At 36.4% G+C, this 27,176-nt stretch overlaps 1 protein-coding gene across 6 annotated transcripts in view; it reads right to left on the reverse strand.

The window, feature by feature from the left end:
• Window positions 1-6,736: 6,736 nt before the first annotated feature.
• The window catches only part of bru3 (CUGBP Elav-like family member bruno 3), a 714,377-nt gene continuing 693,937 nt past the window's right edge, over window positions 6,737-27,176 (reverse strand). For all 6 annotated transcript variants that reach the window (XM_090373320.1, XM_090373312.1, XM_090373338.1 and 3 more), the window contains exon 13: window positions 6,737-8,369. The gene's annotated coding sequence lies outside the window, so the exon portion shown is untranslated. The remainder of the gene's footprint in view (window positions 8,370-27,176) is intronic.

A 27,176-nucleotide genomic window follows, 5' to 3' on the forward strand; every position in this document is an offset into this window, starting at 1 on the left:
TAATAATAATAAATAAAATTAAAAAAAAAAATGATAAGAGTAAATTTTATCAGTATTCCTTCTGTGCAATATAACCACACTAATATGATGCATAAAACCATCATCAAAATTTAAAAAAAAAAAAAAAAAAAAACTCCATAAATTCACAATTACATAAATTACTGCAGTTTAATCTGTTTTCAGCAAAGTTTTATGCATTATATTAGTATATTATGTAGAAATGGCATGGATAATTTATCTGACACATCAAGCTTCTTAGTATTTTCACCCCCTTCATATGCCTTGTTTTTTTAAAGTGTTATATGTATAGTCACTAATTTTAACTTTCCATAAACAGGAAGTTTTCCCTATACAGTTTGATGACTTCTGTGTAATAAATTCTTTCTACATTTTAACAGAAATGCACAAAATCAGAGATGAAGCATGAACTGTATGTCGTAAGTAGGTTTCTTTCATAACCACGTGACTTTGTTTGTGGATAAGACTAGCATGGTCTACTACCTACTAATTACTGAATTTGCTCTCATCAATTTTCTTTCTGCTTACTTTTTGTACTGTAGCTAGAGTGTTTAAAATTGATTATCCAAAAACACTGACTATCCAAAATACCATCAGTCCCAACCTTTTTGAATAAACAGGAGTCTACTGTACTGTATTTGCACTCAATAAAGAGGTACTGATAATTCCCCTTAATTTAAAAAAAAAAAAAAAAATGTCAAATGGAAGATGGAAATATATTTTTCAGAATATTTTGATATTCTGTGCAAATGCCAATTAAGTTAAAAGCAATTACAGTTTTTCAATAACAATGTCAAAGTTAAAAGAGAAAAAGAATTTTGTAATGGTTTGAATCATGTTCTGCAGGGTAGGATTAGGACTAAAATAACAAGTTTAAGTCAGTAAGTTAGGCACAGCACTCAATATTTCTAAAAATATATGTAAGGTAAAGTGTATACAGTATTTAGTTTATTGAATATTCATTACTGATGAAGTGACATCACTGGCAAACTCAGTGATATCATTTTCTAAGTAGCAGGGTATGAGCGACAAATGTGAAGCCATGTAACACAATGATGGCTGTGCGAGTTCACCATTTGCAAAAATTTAAAACAGCATGTGGCAGATTTACACATGAAATATGCTGATCCCAGAGGGCTAATTTTTTCACAAGTAATCTAGTGTGGAAGATTAGCCTGTATTTGGAAGACCTTAAACCACAATTGGCAGAATTATTAAAAAAACAAAGAGCTGTCACAAGAAGAGTGAAGACTTGATTTGTGGTGAGATTGTATGTCTTGCTGGCATTATTCATATCACAGTTTATACCATTTTTTTTTTTTTAGAACATCTGATGAATCAAAAAATTTCATTTCTTTGGGTAACCCACCTTCTGTCTGAAGGCAAAAGAGATAATCAGTATGTAATGTCTTTGTTACTGTCCAGCTGGAAAAGCTTTCCTTTTTGCAGTAAATCACTGCAAGTGTAGTTACAATGTTTTGAACTTGAATTAATCCTCTTGCTGCTCATGTCCTAAGAAATAAAAGGAACAAATATGCTTACGCGGCACCTTTGAGACACCTTTTTTGTTTTAATTATTAAAAAACAAAAATAGTTGCCTTGTTTTACTGAACTGAACATAGTGTTCTTATATGATTTTCTAAACTCAATAACAGAATATTGAAAAAAAAAAAGTAAATGAGAGAAACCAATCATAATAATAATGTTTTTATCATATTTCCCAGAACTTAAGGCCACTCATCCCCAAACTGAGATGCAATAGCTTATGTGGCACTTGGCAGACACAACAGAATGTGATCATCTGCATTTCTGTCAAGCTATTTACATTTAATTTCTAGGATGCTGGCACAATCAAGGCCCTACAGCAAATTAGGCAGCTCTCACTAGTGTCTCACATTAGTATAGTATAGGGCTTGAGTACAAGAAACATGGATTTTATCACACATTTGACATCTATTTTAATCCCAAATAAAGAATTTATTTCTCATAATTCATAGTATACCAAAATGAAGACAGAAAATTCTGTAGAGAATATTGGTAGGAAATGGAACACAGGAGGATTTTATTTCCAAATTTAAAAAAAAATAATAAAAATTTAAAAAAGTGGTACCAGTTAGATACTATATTAGCAGCTGATTAAAATGGCTATTTGATTAATGGCACCACCCTTCATCTTCCAGACTCAAGTAAAATGAAACAAATGGCCATTGTTGCTTACACATTCTCATATATTCTTGGCATTCATGTTGCACAAAGGTCAACAGTCATTTCTAGTGAAATTTGGAGAACTTCAACTGTAAAAAAGCAATCAGATAAATTCTGAAATATGACACAACCTATCAAGGTCTGTATATAGTAATATATGTATATATAGTACTACTATATATATAGTTATTGAGCTGTTTTCTGGGAGGTTTTTACATATGATCTCAGTCCTCAAAATTTTGGGTTATTTTCAAAGGATGAATTCTTGTTAGTATTAACAGTGGCAAATGATGCAAGAAAGCAAGCTTATACAGCATCAGCCAAAAAAATCCCATTTCACTTATCCATCCCTTCCAATAGCTTGTCTAGTTCTTTGAACTTAATCAAACTATCCACTTCCACAACAACAGACGGAAGCTTGTTCGAGCAATCAACCACCTGTTGGCTGAAGGTAAACTTTTGCACATCTGCTCTAAAGTCATCCTTCCTCAATATGAATTTATGCTCTTTCACGTGCATAGCCTGGGAGAGAAGGAAGAATCCCATTAGCACTGAGTTTGCTCAAGCCATTTCAAAGCCTTAAACACCTCAATCACATCACCTTGCAGGTGCCTAGTCTCCAGAAGCTGCAATTTGAAGGAATGAAGCATTTTTGGGTAAGAGCATCCCTCTGTTCCCGCACAAATCTTGTTGCCCTTCTCTGTATTCTCCGGCAGCTCTACATTCCTCTTAAAATGAGGCCACCAAACCTGTATGCAGTACTCAAGATGTGGCCCAATCATTGCCTTATAGAAAGGGATAATCACCTTATCCCTGCTAGCAAAATTCCTGTATATCATTGACAAAAACCAAGGAGCTGTCCTGGCACCTGTCTGAACTGCTCAGAGAACTACATATCAGACTGCACAATTACACCCAGGTTCTTGGCTAGCAATAGGCAGCCTCCCCAGATTTCACAATTTAAGTGTTAAACTTAATGCTAATGCTAATATAATGAAAACACTTAAAGGAGATAACACTAATATAAGATTTAAGTAAAATTCAGAACTTATATGAACTTCATAAATATTAATAGTCATGAGATTGCAAATATTTACAGGGAAATATGTGAAAATATTTTAATATATTTTTTTCGCTAATGCTACTGGTGCATACAGTACTCTACTGGCATTAGCGAGGCCCATGTGCTTCCAGAATCATTTGTGCAGCCCACTAGCACTTTTGAGTTTGATACCCCCTGCTTTAGAGATATAGTAAACATCATGTAATTCTCACTGTGAAAGGAGTGATAGATGGTATTAGCTAGATGGTTGATTAAAGTTTGGTGGCAAACTTTATGGTTGATTAAAGTTTAGTGGCAAACTTTTATCAACAAGTAGCAGGATACTGAAGGTTCATAACTGTACTTTGTTCAGAATTAATAATAAGCAGTGTGCAAAACTTATTGACGAGTTCTCATATTCAAGAGTTACTTCTCCATGTTAAAAAGAGAGAGAGAGGGAAGAAGAAAAGAAACATGCTTATTAGGATGATACTAATAAGGAATAAAAGAGAAATCTCATTACTTTTGTAACTGCTTCAGGTGAAAGAACTGTGAACAAAATATATCTAAGTAATTAAGGGAAAAGATTTTTAAAGTTGTATTATTACATAATATTATGTATATATTGCAAACTTTTGATAATTTTCTGAAGAATAATAATCCATTTAAGAAGTGATAACTGAATTCTCCGAATCTCTTATTAAGAATAAAAAAAAAAAAAAAAAGAAAAAAAAAAGTGGACTGAAAACAACATCATCTACTATACGTATAATGTGATCGTTAACAAAACTCCACCTTTTAGGCTTCAATAATATACAAGGTAACATTTACATACATTTTCATCCAATATGTAAAATGGTGGTGTAGAATTGACTATTCAATGAACATGTCGTAGAAATGAATCATCAAAATAAAGTCTGCACTTTTTTTTTTTCCAAAGCTGTATTTTATTGTTATAAGGTAAACATTAGGGTACAAGTTTGATATAATGAATCTGACAGAATAGGCCTAATACAGTGTTCATGATAACAAAGTCTGCAGTTGCAGAGATTGAAAATGGACCATTCCACTAAAAAGAATAACTTACAAGAAATAATTACTGAAGAAAATAAATGCCCTTTTTTTGCGAAATCACAAGCCTTTGAAAATGCGAAGTGTAGCAAATATATATATAGTCACGAAAGTTTCGTGCTGAATATAAAATAAAAGCTTGCTGTTGTGCTATGTATTCTATCAAGCCCTGTTTTCTGTAATACCACTGCATTCAGATCACAGGAGGAATATACCTTTCCGAACTTAACAGTTGGTCAGTCACTTCAATCCACAGAAGAGGAATGGCCCAACAGAAACATGCCATGAAGCCTGCAATATTCCCCACTAGAGGAGCGACGAATGACTTTATAATGTGGTGTGGCACGGCAGGGCAGGGCAGGGCATGAAATTAAAGGAATGCCTTCCGTCCTTGTAATGAGTGATATGCTATATACATTGTACAGTCCAGGCTCTCATAACATTTAAAAACTGCAGCAATACCATCAGGTACCCTAGAGAAATAAACTACTTAAATAGTTCGAAGGTGCTGTACAAATAAATAAAATAAATAACTCTACCTCTGTTTGTAGAGAACTAACAAACCACGGCGGCCATAATTAATGGTAGTCAATCATTTCCAACCATCAAAGTGCATGATCTATATAATAATAATGAAACTCTTAAACTACATGTATTAAACAAAATGTGTAATTACATTCTATGCAATAAAGAAGCAGAATAATATATGCATATATGTGTGGAAAATTATGTAGACTCACATATATGTATATACATCCTAATGGTGATCATGAACTGATACAACTTGAACCAAGCATCCAAGTGATGCTGGTACCTGAAACATGTGCTTATACTTCTAATCAATGACCTTTCATCAATCATAAAATCACTTTCCTCATTATTTACTAGGCAATGCTTATCTACTGATATATTATCTACATTTTCTCTAAAATTGTGAGAGAAGCAACATGATGAATGATATCACTAGGTCTGAACTAATTACAGGGCTAAGCTAGTCATTATATATAACAGTAACTATCAATCAAATAATATTACAAAATGGGGAAGAGATTTCTTAGTTGACAATACACCAAGTTGTTGTTTTGGCACATCTCACAGCAGTTAACTATGCCAAAGAAATTTCATCCATATAAAATGTCCATATAAAAACAACACTATGGAGTCAATTCCCAACTTAATATGCTCAGTGAAAATGGCAGCACTATATAATTCTAGTTTATTCAGACAAAACAATATTAATGAAACACTATTTTCCTGACTGACACAGCACATAAATTATGCTTCCAAACGTAGTTCATAGTTTTGCTATTTAAAACAGTTATTTAGTAAACAATAAAAGATCATCCTATTAATGGAGATAACAGTACTCTTGATAGAGATATCACAGTATGTAGTGTTGTCAAGCTCTGACATGTCATTATCAATTATATCATTAATGTTAGGTTTCTGTACAAGATCAATACAACAACATAAATCAATGTTTTTTTTTTTTTTTAATTCATCATGCTGCTTCTCACTAAACTACTACTGGCGATATACTAAGTAGTATGTAAACTAAGTTATTGTGAACCTACTACTAACTGAGGTAAATACATGACAATCCTTTCTCTCTATTCCCTCTACTCTAGACTTTATCTGCGATAGTCCAGAGTAAAAGGGAGAATTACCTAATATGGCAAAATTTGAGAATGCACACAATGGTGCAATCTTTTGTGCCAAGGCATTTGATGTGTATTCACTGTTTATGTGGTGTGTTCAGTGAGTGAATGGCATGTGTCTTTTTGGCGTATTAACATGTTTGTTTCAGTATTACCGTATTTATATCTACGAAAAACATTTTTATAAAAAACACCTTTGGCAACTGGGACAGGAAAAGCATCTTCATCTGATACATTCAAGTCAAAATTTTTTTTTTTTTTCGGTGCTTATTAAAGACGGGAGAAAGGGAAGGGGCGGGATGACCCAAAAGAGATATTTTAACTTTCTATGGAGATGTGGATACCAACAAAATTTCTTTTATCTCCCTAAGCCTTCTTAATAGGAAGCTCTGACAATGTGGATTATTTTTCTATTTAACTTACCATAGAAAAACTAGGGCAATAATTGCCTTACCCAGTCCCCAATATAATTCCCAAAACTTCTTTCCAAATCTCCCATAAGAAAGGTGGAGACCTGTTATCTGCTTCATTTTACATATGAAAAATGATTTTCTTTCTTTCTTTCTTTTTTTTTTTTCTTTTTTTTTTTTGGTAATAGGAAATGATGTCCAATGCACATGTTTGATAATTAATGTAGCTACTTCTATAATAAACAGGTAACATCAAAAAGTGCTTTTCCCCATAAAAAAGCTAATTTTTCTATGAACTAATTCACAAGAATAGGTTATAAAAAAACATTAAAATTTAAAATAAAAGGGATAGGGGAAATGAACATATGAAAAAAATCAGCACACACCGCAAAGATATATATATTTAGCATGCAACAAACATTGCACTGAGATGGAATGAAACACTACTAAGTACAGCAGCTGGAATGTTGAAATGGAACCTACAACTGTACCTATGATGTAGCCTAAACATTTTTATACAAGTCATTTAAATTGAAAATAGGTCTTCTCTGGCAAGAACCATCTCAAGACACAGTTGGGACACGATGTTGCCTGATATCATTAATGTTAAATGTAACTTTCAAAATAAACTCCGCAGGCAGCCCAGGACAGGTGTGCTTGGTCTCTCTTTCTCTAGTCTTAGAAGAGGGACCTCTAAACTATCCAGATTACTGGTACTGCTCTAACGGTGGACATTACCCAAGGTCTAGGAGTGATGAACAGTATAAGCTCGTTGAAGTATGGTAATACTGTGAATCCTTAGTCACACAAGAGCTGTTAACATTAAAGCCATTGACGATGGTGGGCAAAAATACGTTCTTGCCCATCTAAGTAACAAGATAAAAAATGTAATGTCCAACCCATTCATCCAGCACAAAATCTCTTATACATTTAAACCAGTATATGTAAGGCTCCTTGCTGTATGCTGCACAGTATAAAGCTGAACGAGGAGCTATCTCCAACAGAGAATGATACGACCAGTACTTCTCACAATGGAATCCTGTCATCATATGATATGGTAAAAGTAATTGTCTTCTTGTACAGCATTTCACAATTTTCCACACAGACAGTAAACAGTCTTGCATTTCAGGTATACTGTGACTTCAGGAAAGTTAATTTTCCTATATATGCTGACTTTGCAAACCTTAATCTGCCAATGGGTGAAATCATACCCTGTAATATGTGGTTACTTTACAAGTAGACTAAAGGCAGGAACTACCCCCCCTTTTTTTTCCATAACACTCCAGATGGCTGTGAATGGCACTAATTTTCACTTTTTTAACACCACTAAATTCCTTAATACAAATTCACAGAAAACTATTCTTTTGAAAACATCATGAATATCCTATATCTTCTTATTTCAGTCAGAAAAAGTTTTGCTGAAAAAATGATCGACCGTAGTTTAAAGTATCACTGAAGAAATTTTGTAGAACACAAAACTTTGCAAACTCTGGACACTATAATATGAGTGGATATAAATTTAAATGCTGTTATCAAAATATTCTGACAAAATAGTGTGCAGATATGCTACATTAACAGGTTATGAGTTTCAAGATACTCATATAAATATCTTTTTCCCTTGAAATACTGATTCTTGGATCACAGTACATCTGGAGTGTGCCCCAGCTAAAACTAGCAAATCTGAATAAATATTATACAGTCCATAAGTAAAGGTTTGCAAATACTATCCTACATCTATAAATGCTTGTTTTAAAGCTTCATATCTACAAGGTCCTTCTATGATAAGAACTTTCATGAAAGCATTTTTTGAGGGTCCACTTTTAGATTCTATGTAAAATTAGTGCCTGGTACAACATGATGGAGATGAAATGGTCATAATTCTTTCATCCTTTCTATATTTCATTCAATCCTATATCTGTTCAAGGCATGAAGGATCTCCTACTTAACTTAGCTCTTCTGTGGCATCTGAAATAAAAAAATATATATATATATAATGAAGCAAACAAATTAATATGGTGTTTCTAACTGAAATATCAAACCAGCAAACTAAAAAATTTATTAGTCATCTAGTTATTCTTAAGAAAAACAAAAAGACAAAGCATGTATAAAATATAGCTAAATTTACTTTATTCAAAAAAATAAGCTAAAGCAGAGAGAACAGAATAAGGGAAACTATTAAATTAAGAATAAATATAAGAATTTTCAAATCCTATTAATCTGGTAATGGTCACTCCTTGATAAATGCAGCAAAAAGTATCTTTGTAATTTTTGGTTCAAGGTGTATTCTCTACTTTCCTAAATATAGACACTATTTTACCACAGTAGTTTTTGAAGTGAAATTTTACATTTTTAACAGAGTAATTGCATGAAAGAAACTGTCATGTGTTGCAACCTATATATCTGCTGTATGCATGTACAGTATAGAAGTGTGTATGTATTTTGTGTGTGTGTGTGTGTGTGTATATATATATATATATATATATATATATATACATACATACACCTAATTGGTCCTTATACACCTAATTCCCTACAGATAAATACCATTTAATTAAATAAAATCGACCAATATATATATATATAATTTAATATTTATATACTAGCATATATGCAGAATTGTGTGCATATGTAATTTTGAATTTCATGTGATTATAGCATGAGAAATTTGAAAATGGAAGTGATTAACAATTTAATGTTTACATTTTATAATTTTTTTTTAAAAACTAAATAAAAGTTGTTTTGTTGAAAACTGCATGTAAAAAAAAAAAAAAAAAAAAAAAAAAACCATTCTTAAATTTTCAAATTTTTCATTAAAAAATAAAAATTTCATATAATAATTAATGCAATTCATTATTAGGAGATTACTCATTATTATTAGCATTAGTAGTGACAAATAATGCAAGAAAGCAAGCTTATAGAGCATCAGCCAGAAAAAAAAAAAAAAAAATAATAATAATAAAAAAAATCACTACTCATCTCATTCATCCATTCCCTCAAATAGTTCTTCTTTGAATTTATTTATGTTATCAACTTCATGCATTAAGAATCTCCAGATATAAGGAACCACTAGGTGGCAGTGATCACAGTGTGCTGAAATGGGATTTACCCAAAGAGGTAACTACCATCAGGGGTAAAGGGAAAGGATTTTGCTTTCGTAAAAGCGACTACATGGTCTGAGAGAGTATTTAAATTCTATACGGTGGGACCAACTGATGATGTTACCAACAGCAAATTCAAAATGGGAAGCATTTAAAGAATTAATCTTGAAAGCTACTAGGCTTTACATACCAACTAAGAAATATTGTTCAAGGATTAGACCTAAATGGATGTCAGATGAACTAATGAGACATATGGCAGAGAAGAAAAATGCATGGGATACATATAAATTAATGGGTGGCATGGAAGCTTATGATAGATATAAGCTGGTCTGTAACCAAGTCACAAAGGAGATTAGGCAGGAAAAGGCAGATTATGAGAAATCTTTGGCAAAGGATGCAAAGAAAAACAGCAAAGAGTTCTTTAACTATGTAAACTCTAGAAGGAAAGGGATGAATCAGATTGGTCCACTGACATTGATGGTTCAACTGTTGATGATCCTGATCGGGTGGCTAACAAACTAAATGAGTATTTTGCATTTACATTCACACATGAGTTATTTAGGGAGGGGAATGTCAGAGGTGAATTGAACTCTGGCAGTGAGCTTGATGATTTTGAAATAACTGAAAGGAAAGTGGAGGAGAAATTGTTGAAGATAAACATAAAAAGAGGGCACCTGGGGTGGATGGGATCTATCCAGTTATATTAAAGGAGGCAGCAAAGGAAGAAAGCGATAATTATGAGAGCTTCTTTGGACCCAGGGGAGGTACCCATGGATTGCAGATGTGCAAATGTGATCCCAATTGACAAAGGAGGATCAAAGGGCAACACAAGTAATTATAGACCTGTTAGTTTAACTTCTGTTCCAGGAAAATTAATGGAGGCACTGGTAAAAGAAGCACTGCAGGATCATCTAGACAAGATTTCAGTTATAGCTCGAACACAGCATGGTTTTGTATTGCCTGACCAATTTGATTGGATACTATGATGTGGTCACAAAGGAACTGGATGCAGAGAATAACTTTGATATCATATATTTGGATCTTAGAAAGGCTTTTGATACTGTTCTACTGTTGCACATGGAAGATTGCTGAACACTGTGGCATTGGAGACAAATTGCTGCTATGGATAAATCGATGGTTGAGTGGGAGAAGACAGAGAGTGGTAATCAATGATCACTGCTCATCGTGGACTAATGTTATTAGTGGAGTCTTTCAGGGTTCGTGTTCGGTCCAATGTTGTTTTCTGTATTTATATATGATATTGATGATGGTATATCAAGCTTAATGTCCAAGTTTGCAGATGATATGAAGGTTGGCAGGGTTGTTAAGGACACTAATGACAGTACGCTGAGAGGTGGCAAATGAAGTCTAACATTGACAAATGTAAAGTACTACATATGGGAAACAGCAACCCCAGAGTAACGTATCAATTTTGTGGTACTACACTGACAGTGGTAAAGAACAAAAAGGACCTGGGGGTAACTGTGCAGGCAGATATGAAGTTTTCTGAGCAGTGCAACTGACTCATTAAATGGTGAATTTCTGTGGAATGAGTTTTTTTCCTGGAATTTTGAAATTTTTATATAAATGCTTTAAAATCAAATCTGAATTTAAAAAGTATATATATATATAAACTAGTCATTCCCCCCCTTTTTTTTCTGATGTAATATCACCCCGATAGAATTTGGCAATTTTTTTTCTCTTTTTCAATAAAATTTCAAGTTACCATATGTTTATATACAAACGGTGGTAGTATTTTTTGGATGTTTCGGTATTACTTGAAATTTCTAACCGGCTGTCATCTACACAGCTGGAGTGGATCCATACACAGGCAAGTAAGGCACATGCGGTAATAAGTAAATGGTTGGGGGCATGTGCAGGCCCATAGTTTGTAAACTGGCCTGTACACATGGGTTTTCTATAAACTGAAGTTTGATGTACTAAAACATCCAGAAAGGAGAGGGTGTTATTTGTCTTTAGTTCAATCATAAACTGGATGAAGGATGAGAGGGAGTTGAGATGTTGCAGCAGTAGGGTTTCAGATCCCTGGGGGACAAGCAGACACCCACTCCTTTCTGATAGTTTTAGTACATCGTATGGGCCCACATTTAAAAACTTCAGTTTATGGAAAATGCATGTGTGCAGGAAAGTTTACAAACTATGGGTCTGCACATGCCCCCAACCATTTATTTAGTACCACACATGCCTTACTAGCTCGGGTATGGACCCACTCTAGCTCTATAGATGACAGGCAGTTAGAAATTTCAAAGGTAAAAGCTGACTTTTCAAGGGCGGTTATCCAGCCCATATGCTAAATGAATGTGATTTACAAGCCCGTGAGTTTGTTATGCAGCCTAATAAATCCTGTAACAACAAAGTGATCTCAACTGCCTACATGCCCAGTCCTATTTTGACATTCTATATACATTCCCTATTACCCAGGGCCTTTCATAATGTCTTTCCAGAATCCTACGTCCTGCCATATAAGGCGTTTACAACTTCCAGGCAGAAAATTGCGATCACTACTTTCTAGGGTGAAAACACCAATCACACCTTTCTACATAGTCATACTCTACACCGAATCACCTGCTGTGATTGCGGTAGTTGTTACATGGGTGAAATTGCTAGAAGGCTGCAAGATCGGGTTTTGGAACACAAAAGGGCCTTCCGGTCTGCTGATACCGAACATTCCGCAGTTACCGAACGTTATTGGTTTGAAAACAGAACGGCCTTGATCCCCGATATGATGTGGAGATTACTGACCACTCACGTAACTACTGCAAATGCATGTGGCTTAAAGCTTTGCACATTGCCAAATGTAGTAGTGTCTTCAATCACAATAGAGATTTACACATGCACCCAATCATAGAGGCAACTGATTGGGTGCATGTGTGATGAACACTGGCATATGTCTCATCCTGCCCAGTGACTCATTCATTGATTATAACGTACGTCCACCTCATGCATGCACCTACTTTGTCAAATACATGGTCAGGCCCAGTCCTATTTTGACATTCTATATACAACATATTTTCAGCTGAAGAAGGGGCACGTTGTCCCAAAAGCTCCTGTTTTGTATTTGTACCTTATTTTATTCTCTAATAAATACAGTGTTTTCAGAAGTCACAATATTCCTTATTGAAATTATGGAATTTGAAACTAAAGGCCTATTCATATATTTGATAAGGAATGTTAATATGGAAATAACTATGGTATGTGATCTTCTAACAACCCACTAACACTGCATAAAACTACCTATTCCACAAATACCAAATATTGATATCTATCCCCCACTACCCTGAGTGCAGTACTACACAGTTTGTAGGTTTCTCTGGGGTTACTGCTACCCATATGCAGTACTTTGCGTTTGTCAATGTTAAACTTCCATTGCCACCTCTCAGCCCATTTGTAGATCCTGTTGCAGTACATACTATCATTACTGTAATTAACAATCCTGTAACCTTTCTTCATCTGCAAACTTCAACATTAATCCTGAGATACCTTCATCAATATCATTGATAAATATAGAAAACAACAATGGGCCCAACAACAAACCCTGGGGGGATTCCATTATTAACATTAGTCCATTGATTACCACTCTATATCTTCTCCCACTCAACCATTCCTTTATTCATAACAGCAACTTGCCCTTAATGCCACCAAGCTCCAATTTGTATAGCAGTCTTTTATGTGCAACAATATCAAAATCCTTCCTGAAATCCAAGTATATGCTATCAAAATTATTTTTTTGCATCCAGTTCCTTTGTGACCACATCATAATATACAATCAAATTGGAAGAGGTTAAACTAACAAGTCTGTAATTACCCATGTCACCTTTTGTGAAATGGGGATGCATTTTTACTTCTCCAGTCAGTGGATACAACCCTGAATCCAAGGATGCTCTCATAATGGCTAAGGGTTTGCTTACTTCCTTTGCTTCCTCCCTTAGATCCCATCAAGTGCCCCTTTTCTTATGTTTAACTGCAACAATTTATCCTCACTTTTCTCTCAGTTATTACAAAATCATTTAGCTCCCTGCTAGAGTTTGATAAACTTCTGGCCTCCATTTCCCTACAAAATTCCTCATGCGTGAATGTAAACGCAAAATACCATTCAGTTTTTCAGCTACCTGAGCATTTAAAATAGTTTCCGTAGAACAGTTTACGAGACTTAATTTTATGTGCATTGTTCCCACCTCTGGCCTTTAGGCAATTTAGGTAGTCTGAAAGCACGAATTAAGGGTTAAAGAGATTACCATTTCATAATGTTAATGTTGCCCATAAAACCTATGCAGCCACCTATCCCACCTACTGCGAAGTTGCATAAGTCAATATGCTTTCCATAGCTAGTCAGAAGAGTAAGGCGTATTCCTGACACATATAATTGCCTTCAGTCAACCTGTGTTGTGGTTCCCCTTTACTCTGGAAAGCAGTCATCTAGAGTGATCCGTGCCTTTCAGTAAATTTCTCCTGTCTAAGTTTACGCGGTCACAGTAGCTTAATATCCAAGTGATTCTGACAGTTTTATTCAATGAACTAGTCACAGTAGTGATGTTTTGGGGGGGGGGGGACAACTAAGATATTAAATAAATTTGCAAAGATGAAATGTTGCCAGATTTTAAAACTGTACAGTGGTATTCACTGTGAAGAAAATGTTCCAAAATATAATGGTATACTGGCAATAATAATAAAAAATAAACTGTATGCATTATATCACCAATCTCCATAAAACCAGCACGATTTGACGATGATTGCTAAAGCACTTGAAGTGGAAATTATAAAGGTTGGTCATGTGTTTGGGCCACGATGGGCAGCTTGTAGCTTGCGGATGGCAATTGTGGTTTGGAGGAATTAACCTGCTGTGTGCAAACATTTTGAATTAGAAGTTAAATATTCTGTATTATTAAACCAACTTATAAATCTGGAATTACGATCTGGAATCGTAAGAACACGATTTAACACTAATGTTTGCCATCATGCAGTAGCTCTCTTACCTTTCAGAAGCTTTACAAAGTTGCAGCATCACTATAGTAAAAAAGCAGTTAAATTAATTATTCGAACTATCGATGCTATTGCTAATTTGAAAAATTCTAAAAGGAAATTATAAAGCTAAAATTGAGAGCATGTTGAAGTCAAAAGAATTTGAAGGAATCAAAATTGAAAGTAAGAACACATCTAAAAAATTACCTCGTGACAAATTAAACTGTATTGTTTTACCTTAAAGGATTGGTTATAATTTTAAATTAAATAAAGAAAATAATGATGTCATTAACAATGAGGAATTGAAAGAAATTTTAAACATATATTACCCAAAATCGTGGAATAGAGAACTTTTGTCTCCATGGCAAGAGACATGAGAGCCATATTTTTATTTCATATTAAAATATGAAATAAAAATTAGTGATTTCAGAAATTTTATCAGATTTTATCTTTAAAATCGAGTGAAATTCCCTTTTCAATTAAAAAAGGCCAGAAACATCCTTGAAACCATCGCGATTAGCACAGCTGAAGCTGAGCAAGCTTTCAGCATAATGAATAATACTGTAACAATAAAAATCTTTGACAATTAAACATGTTGCAGATATGATGACCATACATCTAAAATGGAAAACCATTGCTTCAAATTGATCCAGGTTGTTACATCAAATCTTTCCTCTGTAATCATCGCTCAGCTATTGAGAAAATCAGAAGACTGACAACAAATATTAATAAAGTAAATTCTATATGGCAATTCTTAGAATAAATTTTTCTTGAATATTTGTGTAATAATTTTTTTTATGTAATCTATGATTTTTGTGTACCTTTTCTAGAATAGTTTGTTTTTTTATTGTAGAATATTTTGTGATATATTTTATGTTATTTGTGATATGAGAAATATTTCATGCAATTTTTTATTTGCAATATTAAAATTTTATCAGGAAAAAAAAGTATCCATTATATTTTCCTAGTTGAAAAAAAACAGAAAAGAAGAATAAAAAGTGGCACATGTACCAAGCACATGCAGTAGATGGTTTTATGTGAAATTTCCTTCACGTTTATTTTAGGTATTTTTATATGTATATATTGATTACTTGGGATGATTTTGGGATGCTGGAATATTCAAGGCCTTTCAACTAAAAGAAACTTTCTTTCGGATGAACTGCAAAAATTCAAGTTAGACATCGTCGTGTTATCAGAGACAAAGAAAAAGGGATGTGGAGAGGAAATAATGGGAGAATACTATCATTTTTGGAGTGGAGTTGATAAGAGTGAAAGAGCAAGAGCAGGAGTTTCTATTGCTGTTAAAAAGAAATTGAGACACAACATCAAAAACTGGCAATTTATTAATGAAAGAATGATCTCACTGGAACTGAAAATGCACGGGAGAGAAATATGTATGTTGGGAATATATGCCCCAACTAATGACACTGCCTAATGAATCTGAGAGAACTAATAGAAAAAATTCCTAAGAACAAAGAGATATTTCTAATGGGAGATTTAAATGCAAGAGTAGGAACTGAACAAAATAGCAAAGTTATTGGAAGATTTGGAGAGAAAGAGAGGAATGACAATGGAGATAGACTGTGAATAGTTCGACTTGAGAATAAACAACACATTTTTCCAACACAAGGATATCCATAAATATATTTGGTCACAGGAGACAAGTCAAATTAGATCAGTTATAGATTACATTATTTCAAAACATTCAGGGACATATGTATTGAAAGATGTCAGAGTTTATAGAGGAGCTGAATGTGGATCTGACCATTTTCTTGTTAAAACAACAGTGAGGTGGAATTGGATTAAGAAAATATGTGTGGACAACCAACAATGCAGGGAAGGAGAAATGCTACAAGTGGATCAATTTAACACTGACCTACTCCAGGACGGCAGCATTAGAAACAACTTCACCCAGAGACTGGATGCTGCAATTAACATAGAGATAAAAGTTAATACTGAAGAAATCTATGAATATTTAAAAAATACTGTTAAAAAACATAGCTCATGAAAGCCTAGGCAAAAAGAAGAGCCAAGGACCAAAAAAGACCTGGATTACAGAGAAAGTAAGAGCTGCTGTAGAGGAAAAGAAACTTGCATATCAGAAATGGCTGGGTGATAGGAACATTTATGTTGAAAAAACATTTATGTTATGATGCATATAGGAACATTTATGTTGAAAAAAAAAAAAAAAGAAAATAGCCAATCGGTTAGTAGTAGAAGCGAAAAATGAAGAGTGGGAAAGGAAATGCACAACTATTAATAGCAAATTGGGCTTCAATTTATAAGAAGGGCGATCAGAAAAGCTGTTCAAATTACAGAGGAATATGCATCCTGAACCTGCTAGAAAATGGATCAGGAATCATTTAGAAGCCCGAATCGAGGTATCAGAAGAACAAAGTGGTTTTTCAGCTGGGAGGTCATGTATAGATCATATCTCAACAGTACGACAGATCCTTGAAAAACGCCAATCAAAAGGAAAAAAATCTTGGATTTTCATTGACCTTGAAAAGGCATATGACAGTGTTCCAAGAAAACTCTTATGAGAAGCACTGAAAGAGGCAAATATTGATGGACAACTGATTAACATTATTAAGGCAATTTACAGGAATAATAGATGCAGAATTAAAGTGGGATCAGCTTTGTCACCTGAATTCCACACTTCAAAAGGCTTATTACAAGGTTGTTGCATGTCACCAACACTTTTCAAAATTTATATTGACATCTGCCTAAGATCCTGGTCAAAAAAATGTAATAAAATGGGATTGCCGATTAATAAGAACACCTATATTCACAATTTACTTTTTGCAGATGATCAGGTGGTGATAGCACAAGACTTAGAAGATGCAAAGTATACATGTCGACAATTGTTTGAGGAATATAAACAATGGGGTCTAAAAATCAATTTTAGCAAGACTGAAATGTTGTCTTCAGGGCCAGGACACGTTCTAAATACTGCAAGTTTTAAAATCAAACAAGTCGATAAATTCAAATATTTGGGATCAATCTTACAAAGTGATGGATCATCCCAAGCAGAGATCAATAAGAGAATTACAGATGGCAGAAAGGCTATCGGCATGTTAAACTCTGTTCTATGGAGCAAAAATATCCTAAATAAAACAAAGAAACTTATATTTCAAATGATTGTACAGTCTTCTATTGTATGGAGCGGAAACATGGACATTGAATAGGCGAGCGGAAAACAAATTGCTCTCCACAGAAATGGATTTTTGGAGATGCTCAGCAGGAACTTCTAGAAGAGACAGAAAACGGAATGAAGACATACGGGAAAAAATGGAAGTGAAAAAGACTGTTATTGACACCATCAAAGAAAACCGTCTAACATGGTATGGACATGTAAAACGGATGCAAGAAAACAGATATCCAAAGGCTATCCTGGAAGAAGGAGAAGAGGAAGACCTAGGAGGACATGAATGGATGGAGTATGGGAGTGCATGACAGCCCGAGGCTTAACCGACCAAGACACCTTCAACCGCACTTTATGGCGGGAAAAAATTCCTAACAAGAAATAACTTGTAGGCCGAGGAAACCCATTAAATGGAAACACTCCTCTTGAAGAAGATATATTGATTACAAAATAAAAGAGCTTTTGTATTGTAAATATTTTATTGATCATTCACAAATTTCCACAATTTATGGAAGACAAGATACAATGGATTTATGATAACTAAAGTAAGAGACGTGTACTTGCAACTGCAACGTATCTAAATGTCTCTGAAAAACAGTGTCGACCGAGGTATCCAACCTTGAAGTTGAAATGACATAGGCAGCTGTTGGGTGCACCTAATAATGGAATGTAACGAAAATGCAAGACGAAAAAAGAAATTGTTGACCAATATTTGTATTGTTGCAATCATACTTACTGCAGGAAGTATGATTGTGGCATCACACTATTCAAAAATTATAAAAAGTCAGAACTGAAGATATCTGAAGAGAGTATAACCTTGACTTGTTTATCACCAGTGATTATTCATGCATTAATAATCTGAAGATACAGGAACCACTATGTGGCAGTGATCACAATGTATTGATGTGGGATTTACTTAAAGATGTAACTACCATCAAGGGTAAAGGGAAGGGTTTTTGCTTTCATAAATGTGATTACAGTGGTCTCAGACAGTTTTTGAATTTCATCCAGTGGGACCAACTGATGATGTTGCTATAAGCCGATTCTAAATGGGAAGCATTCAAAGAATTAATCATGGCAGCTACTAGGCTTTTCATACCAACTAAGAAATACTGTTCAAGGTTTAGGCTGGAATGGATGGCAGATGAACTAATGAGACTCTTAACAGAGAAGAAAAATGCATGAAATACATATATATATTATTAGGCGACACAGAGGCCTAGCTATGGTAGATATAAACTTGTCTGTAATCAAGTCACGAACAAGGTTAAGCAAACAAAGAGAGACTACAAGAAATCTTTGGCAAAGGATGCAAAGAATAACAGCAATAACTTCTTTATGTATGAAAACACTAGAAGGAAGGAGATGAATCAAAGTGGTCCACTTGATATCGATGGTTTAACTGTTGATTATCCCGCTCATGAATGAGTATTTTGCATCTACATTCACACATGAGGAAGTCTTTAAGTGGAGGCCAGAAGTTTATCTAATTCTAAGAGGAAGCTAAATTATTTTGTAATAACTGAGAGGAAATTGGAAGAAAAATTGTTGAAGTTATTCATAAGAAAAGTACTTAGGGTGGTTGGACTCTATCCAATTATATTAAGGGAGGGAATCAAGAAATGAAGTAAGCAAACCCTTATCAATAATTATGAGACAGTCCTTGGATTCAGGAGTTGTTCCCACGGACTGAAGATGTGCTAATGTATTCCCAATTCTCAAAGGCGTGACATGAGTCATTAAAGACCTGTTAGTATAACTTCTGTTCCAGGGAAAACAATAGTATCACTGGCTAAAGAAGTAATGCAGAATCATCTAAACAAGACTGCAGTTATACTTCAGACACAGCATGAGTTTGTTAAAGGAAAATCTTGTCTGAACAATTTGATTGAATACTATGATGTAGTAAGAAAGGAAGTGGATGCAAAAAATAATTCTGATATCATATATTTGGATTTCAGAAAAGCTTTTGATACTGTTGCACATAAAATGACTGCTGTCCAAATTGGAGCAGTGTGGCATTCAGGCCAAGTTGCTGTTATGAATATAGGGATGGTTAAGTGGGAGAAGAGCAGAGAGTGGTAATCAGTAAACTAATGTTATTAGTGGAGTCCCCCAGGGATTGGTGTTAGGCCCATTGTTGTTGTCTATATTTATCAATGATACTGATGAAGGCATAAGTAGAAAAAAGGTAAGCAACAGCCATTATCGATCCACTGCACGATGAAACAATTCATCAATTCATGTTGAGGGAAATGGAATATAATCTGCAATGCTGTTCCAGTGCGGGTTGGCAGATTGACTGTATTTAGCAGTCAGGGGCTTAAACACCGGTCTACTCAAAGAGCATGTACTACTGCACTCTTCCTCCTGGCCACTCAGCTATGGAGGCCTCTATGAAGACATATAACAGGCTTAATGTCCATGTTTGCAGAAGACAGAAAGTTTGACAGGGTGATTAATAAAAGTAATGATGGTACACTACTGTAAAAGGATCTAGAAAAGTTAGGCAGATGAGCTGAGAAATGGCAGCTGAAGTTTAACATTGACAAATGAAAAAAAACTGCACACAGATAGTAGAAAATGAAAAAGACTTGGGGGTAACTGTGCAGTCAGATATGGAGTTCTCTGAACAATGCAGCAGGCTGCGAGGACAGCTCATGGGGTTTTGTCAATGATACACAGGAATTTTGCTAGAAGGGTAAGGACATTATTATTTTATTATTATTATTAGCCATATGGTGCAAGGAAGCCTGATGCTTATGCTGCACCAGCCAAAAAAATTTTCAGCATTACCCTGAGAAAGAGAGTCACAAGTAGAAGGGAATCACCAAGGAAGCAAGAAACAGAAGGACCCTGGGTTATCCCATTGTATAAGACACTGGTTAGGGTATGTGTTCAGTACTGCAAACAGATCTGCAGGCCTCATTTTAGGATGGATGTAGAGCTGCTGGAAAAAGTACAGAGAAGGGAAACAAGAGTGGTGAGGGGAAAAAAAAGAGGTGTTCATAACAAGGTAGGCTTCAGTTCTGAAAATTGCAGCATGTGGAGGCCAAGCACCTGTGTGGTGATCTGATTGAGATGTTTCAGGCTTTAAAAGGATTGTTGTTGTCGATGCTGTTATTTTTGGCGCAAGGGATGCTTAGGCCATATTGCGCCTATCAGTGATATGAAAGTTATCAATGGTGACTGTTATGGAAACAGTCAGAGAGGACTGTATAATCAAGATCTTATCTCTACGAGGGTTAAATCAGCTTGTTAAAAAGTAAAAGGTAATTTACTTTTATTAAAATTTTGATTGATCATACGTTAACTCTTTGTGCTGTGTTTATTCTGCATATGCCTGCAGAAGGACAAAGACCACAGCTTGTCAGGCCAATGTCAAAGCTACTACACAGTTTATCTTCTGTTTTCTCCTCGGTTTGTGGTCAGCCCTGAAGCAAAAGATTAAATTTAGATTGTGCTCACGGGGTTGGAAAAAGAATACACCGATTATTGCCATACAGCTTAGATTATCAGAATAGTTTTCTTCAGTTACAAACACACTTGTGATTCTCGTTTTTTTCTCTGTTTTAATTAAAATTAACTTCTCATATTCGTAAAAAACTGACTGCTTCTCCCCAAAATTATCCGGGTAACTATCGAAATCAATATGAGTGAGAAAGAAGTTCAAAATCTTGAAAATGAAAGCGTAAGCTACTCTACATGATCCAGGAGCAAAGCTCCCTCTGTTGTGGAAGAGATAAACAAGTCCATCAAGGATAATTTCAAGAAAAAGGAGAGAAGTAGAATGATATCGGCTACAGATTCTGTAACACCTAAAGACACACCTGTAGAGGGCGGAAATGAGTCCTGCAGTGATTCAGAATGTGAAGAATCTATAAGTCAAGTGCCTAAGCATCAAGATCCCCCACTAACGGGTTCTCCGATTGATCAGATCAGGACAATCAGAGTGTCCTTAGAAAAATATATGGCAAAGCAATCGAGCAGGATCACTGCTGCCATCAGGTCTGATTTAATTGGTATCTTCAGCAAAATGGAGACTGGTTTTAAAACTCCATGTAGAACATGAAAGATCAGAAGCCAAAATTGACGTCCTTAAACAGGAGCGAGGAAATCAAATGCAACAACGCCCCTGCTTCTTCGCAGAAGCATTGAGGAGTGGTGCAACACAATCGACCACCAGTTTACCTGAAAAAGTACAAGATAAAAGGATAGCCAAGAAGCCTGAGTAGCATGTAATCATAATTAAACCAGCTGAAGATGCACAACTGGAAACTAGTGATGCAGTTAAAGACGCCTTAACAAAAAAATATGAAGAACCAGATGAAAACCATTAGAATTAAGAGCATCAGGAAAACCAGACACCCTGGAGTCATAATTGAAACTAGTACCAGGGAAGAGGCATTAGCCATCTTAAACACAGAAATGACCAACTATGGATTAAGAGCTGAAACCCCCCCAAAAAATGGGCCGTCGATTATACTTTTCAATATAGACCAGAATATGACCCCAGAGGAACTCAAAGAAGAGATCTACCATAAAAACTGAGTATGTAACTACTGGATGAGACTGCGATAGAAGACATCAAACCAAAATACAGAGCTAAAACGAAATCACCGACAAGGGTTAATTGGATAATTGAACTATCCCCAAGAGTGTGGCAGCTCGTTGAAACCCAAAATAGAATTTATATTGGCTGGGGCAGCCATAGGTTTAAAGAGCACATATCGGTTCCTAAGTGCTATAGGTGTCTCCGCTTTGGGCATACGTCCCATACCTGCAACCAGCGTGAGACCACCTCTGGCCACTGTGCTCAAAAGGGCCATGTTTTTAAGGCCTGCCCCAACAAGGTACAGTCACCAACCTGCGCAAACTGTAAGGCTGCTAGGGCACCACACAATCATTCATTTCGTGACACAAACTGCCCAGTATACAAAAAAGTGAAGTGCCTTTACCAAATGAGAGTAAATTATGGATAGGTGCCCCACAAGAAAGAGACGACAAGAGATCAAGTTACTGCAACAAAATATGCAGAGAGCGAGAGTAGTCACAGACCAGCTAAAGATCAAAGCTGAGGAAAATCAAATTGATGCCATGATGTTGCAGGAACCCTACGTCCACTCTGGGAACATCGTGGGATATCCCACTTCATATAAAATCATTTACTGCAGTGAAGATCATCCATGGGCAGCTGTCGTTGTGAGAAGTCCAGAAATAACGGTGACTAAAATCACGCCATTATACACCTCCATCAGCACCTGTGCGCAGATTATGACATCTCTTGGGTCCCTATTTCTTCTCTCACTATATTCTCACCCGGGTGAGGATATTACTACTGCAATCTCCATCATCCAGGAAGCATTCAATCTCCTCCCAGGTGGGCGGTTGCTGATAGGCATGGATGCTAACTGCCGCTCAGCACTTTGGCATAGCCTAACTCCAGACAGAACACCAACCAGAAATGGTACAAGACTTGAAGATTACATAATTTTGTCTGGTCTGCAGATCCTGAAACATCCAGGTCACCTCTCCACCTTCAGCAGTTCCCTCTGGGAGAGCACAATTGATGTCACTATAGCAACACCTGACATTGAAAGTAAACTAATCAACTGGGCTGTTCAAGAGTCATGGACAATGTCAGACCACAGAGCGATCACCTTCTCTCTCTTTCGTTCTGTGGAACATGCACCACCAATTCCTAGAGACATAGTTAGATACAACACTAAAAAAGCAGATTGGGGCCGATTCCAAGAGGAATTGGTCGTTTCTCCCAGAAGATATTCCACTACCTATTACATTCACACCTGAAGAAAGCGTTACCAAGGTAACAACTGCCATCAGGAGTGCCTGTGATGCTTCCATCCCGTGTAGAAGACAATACAGGTATGCGGTCCCCTGGTGGAATACAAATTTGCGAGATCTGAGAAGAAGAGTCTACCTAGCCAGGAAGACATTTCAACAAGCCCGTGTACACCTTCCCCCCAGAGAAGTAGCTGTGGCATGGGAGGCTTACCATGTGATAAGAAATGAATACTCCAAAGAAATACGCAGATGTAAGGAGTCATGGCAAACTCTAGTTTCCACAGTGGGAAATGGCGATCCATGGGGCATTGTATTTCGGATCATTACAAACAGGCTACCCAGAGGTGAAGTTTTGGAAACCACACTCAGGCCAGATGGAACCTCGACATACTCTTGGTCTGATTCTCTCAACAACATACTGGACAATATCTACCCAACTGATGACTTGGCACTGACACTGGAGCAACAAGAAATCATTGACAGAAACAGGGCATACATATTAGATACTAGTGAACCGCTCTTCACATCCCTGGAAATGAATTTGTCCCTGGACAAAATGAAAGAGGGTAAAACCCCAGGCTTGGACTTGCTGGAAGTCGATGTAGTAAAAAAGTTCACAGAAGACTATCCTATAACTCTCTTAAGTTTATTTAATAGATGCCTTGCTGAAGGAACATTTCCTGATTTCTGGGAAATTTCAATGCTCAAGTTAATCCTAAAACACACGAAAAAACCACCTCAAGTACCGACTTCTTACAGACAAATAGCCCTGCTTTATGTTTTGGCCAAACTCCAAGAACCTCTTCTGCTCTCCCATCTCACCAACTACTACAGAGAGCAACAATTACCATCTCCGCATCAATTTGGATTTAAAACAGGCTGCAGTACAGAAGATGCTATCTGCAGATTAATCTCTCTAGCTACCCAGACAGAATCTTAATACTCTCTAGCCATAATAGTGGACTTTGCGGGGGCCTTCGATCGACTATGGTGGCCCAACATACTTCAAAGACTTCGGCAGGCCAAGACGTCCGGCAGTCTATATAACAGTATAAAGTCTTACCTCAGCAATAGAACAGTGCAGGTAACCAACAAATACCAAACAGTCACCATGAATATACTGCGAGGCTGTCCTCAGGGCTCTGTTCTTGGACCATTTCTTTGGTCCATTGTCTTGGACGAGTTCCTGGGGATGGATCTCGGCGGGGTCAAGCCCCTGGCCTTTGCTGATGATCTCGTACTGGTTGTTCATTCTGGTACAAGAGCCACATTGGAAGTACAAGCCAACTTTGCACTGGGAAAACTTCAAGACTGGGCTGCCATGCACAAATTAACAATCTCCAATGAAAAAACAAAGTCCATCCTTCTAAAAGGAAAGCTCCAAATCCGACGGCCACCAGTGATGAAAATTAACAACACCCCGATCCGTCTCTACACAGAAATCAAGTATCTGGGCCTGTATCTAGACACCAACTTATTTTTCCACCCCCACTTAATATACCTGTCAGCTAAAATCCGAAAATACACTGCAATGATAAGGTGGATTAGTAGAGTGGATTAGTGCCTAAAGAATAAAGCTCTATCATTAATATATAAGGCAGTATATGTCCCAATTGTGGGCTATGGAGCCTCATTTCTGGTGTGAAAAGGCAATCCTGGAAAGGAACAAGCGCAAGCTTGATTCCATTCAAAGATTTATGTTACTATCGGTTAAAAGGGTGTGCTGTACTGTCAGCACCCCTGGATTACAAGTCATTGCAGGATACTTACCTATCTGGAAGTTGTCAAGAGGGGTCTCTTCCAGCGCCTGAAGAAGGGAATCCCAATGCAGTTGTTAAATCTGCAGTTGAATCATGCAAATGACCCTAAGAAGGAAAGAAGAAAAATTGCAGACCACCTACAAAACCTATGGCAAGAAACATGGGACACAACGCTGAAAGGAGCAATCACCAAAAGGTTTATTCCCTTAATAAGTCAGACTTCCCCAAAGCCTCCTTCCTGGTACTCGCCTGGATTGCAAGTCATCTTCCTGCTTATAGGCCACGGACTGTTCCAGCAAAAATGAACAGCCATGGGAATAGAAAATAACCCATATTGCCACTGTGGTGAAGAGGAGTCCCGGGAACACCTTATGTACGAGTGTCTCACTTACGACAATGCCAGACTTCAATTCCTCACAGAGATTCAAGGAAACCACCACAATCAGGAGTCAACTTTACTTCAAGAAGAGGCCACATAACACACTACCTTAACACGCTACGCCCAGGCTGTTTTCAATTCTAGAAGAGCAAGACTTGCGGAACTCAGGGCAGAATAGAATAATGTGCCACCCCTGCGATCCCCGACTGGGGTAGGATAATGCAAGCACCCTGGGTTCAGGATTCACACAGGAGCACCTACTCCTGCGATTTTCAACTCCCTTCTCCACCCTCTACCTTAGAGTGGACTGCCTTCCCTATTGGTCTACTCCAACTATTGTTCCCCACATTCTGACCTCTTCTTCTCTTACTCCCCCATATGCTCTCTTCAGAAAAGAAAAAAAAAAAAAAATCCTTTTATCTTTTTATTTTATTTAATTTTTTTATAGCCTGAACCTTTTTTTTTTTTTTTTTTAATGGCCTCTGTCAGGAAGCTCAGGCAACCATGGCAGAGTCAGCCAGAGTATAATGGGCAGCCTGGCTCACCTCCCAGCGGTTGTGGCAGGCAACATAGGGTCCCAGTAGTGGCCCTGTCAAGCAGCTAGACACAACAACAGAACAAAGCACAATACTACATTAACAAGACATTACACTTTTTTTCTGGCTGTGCAGTAGTTCTGCATTCCACCACAGAGTACATATGGTGCAGATGTGGGAAACCACCGGTGGCACCTGAACCTAAATACTATGCTACTATGTATAATTTTATTGATTAAGAAAGCAGAATAACTCTATGGGATTAGCATCGTTGCCTATGACATGAGAGAGTTTTAAAGGTTCTTTTAGATTTGGAAGGAAGCTGAAAGAGCGTTGCCAAGCTTGTTTGTACAGAGTGCATTCAACAAGAATGTGCTTCATTGTGAGTGGACAGTTGCAGTGAAAACACTGTGGAGGATCATTTCCTGTGAGGAGAAATAGGTGAGTAAACTGACTGTGACCGATTCGTGCTCTGGCTAAGATTATTTCTTCCTTTCTATTAGCATGAAAACTATAGGTCCATAACTGTGGTTCTGGTTTTATTTGCAATAACTTATTATCTGTGTGAGCTTGCCATAGAAGTGTCCATCATTCCTTATATATCCTTCATATCATAGATCTGTAATCAACATATGGAACACAAAAACCTGAAGATGCTGGGTTAGATGGATGTTTTGCAGCATAGTCTGCGCATTCGTTTCCTGATATCCCAGTGTGCCCTGGGATCCAGCAGAAGATGACTACTTGCTAGCGTTCCTGAATATGAATCATCTTACTTCTTATGATTTTTATTAAAGGATTGGTTGGTGAGAAGGTGTTTTGTAAGGCTACTAGTGTACTCTGCAAGTCCGTATATATTAAACTTTTTTTGATGGAGAGATGGAGAATATTTTCTAGGGCAAGCTTCATGGCGAATAACTCAGCTGTATAACTGCTGCATTCAGTAGGCAGAGATACAGAGATAGTGTTAAAAGGAAAAACTGCTGCAACACCTACTCCACTATCAGACTTTGATCCATCAGTATATATTTTCGTGAAATGCAAATAATTTTGTGTGCAAGCAGTATGA

The sequence above is a fragment of the Mastigoproctus giganteus genome, chromosome 1 (assembly GCF_048544385.1).
Source record: "Mastigoproctus giganteus isolate SK-2022 chromosome 1, ASM4854438v1, whole genome shotgun sequence".
Classification (NCBI taxonomy): Eukaryota; Metazoa; Arthropoda; class Arachnida; order Uropygi; family Thelyphonidae; genus Mastigoproctus; species Mastigoproctus giganteus.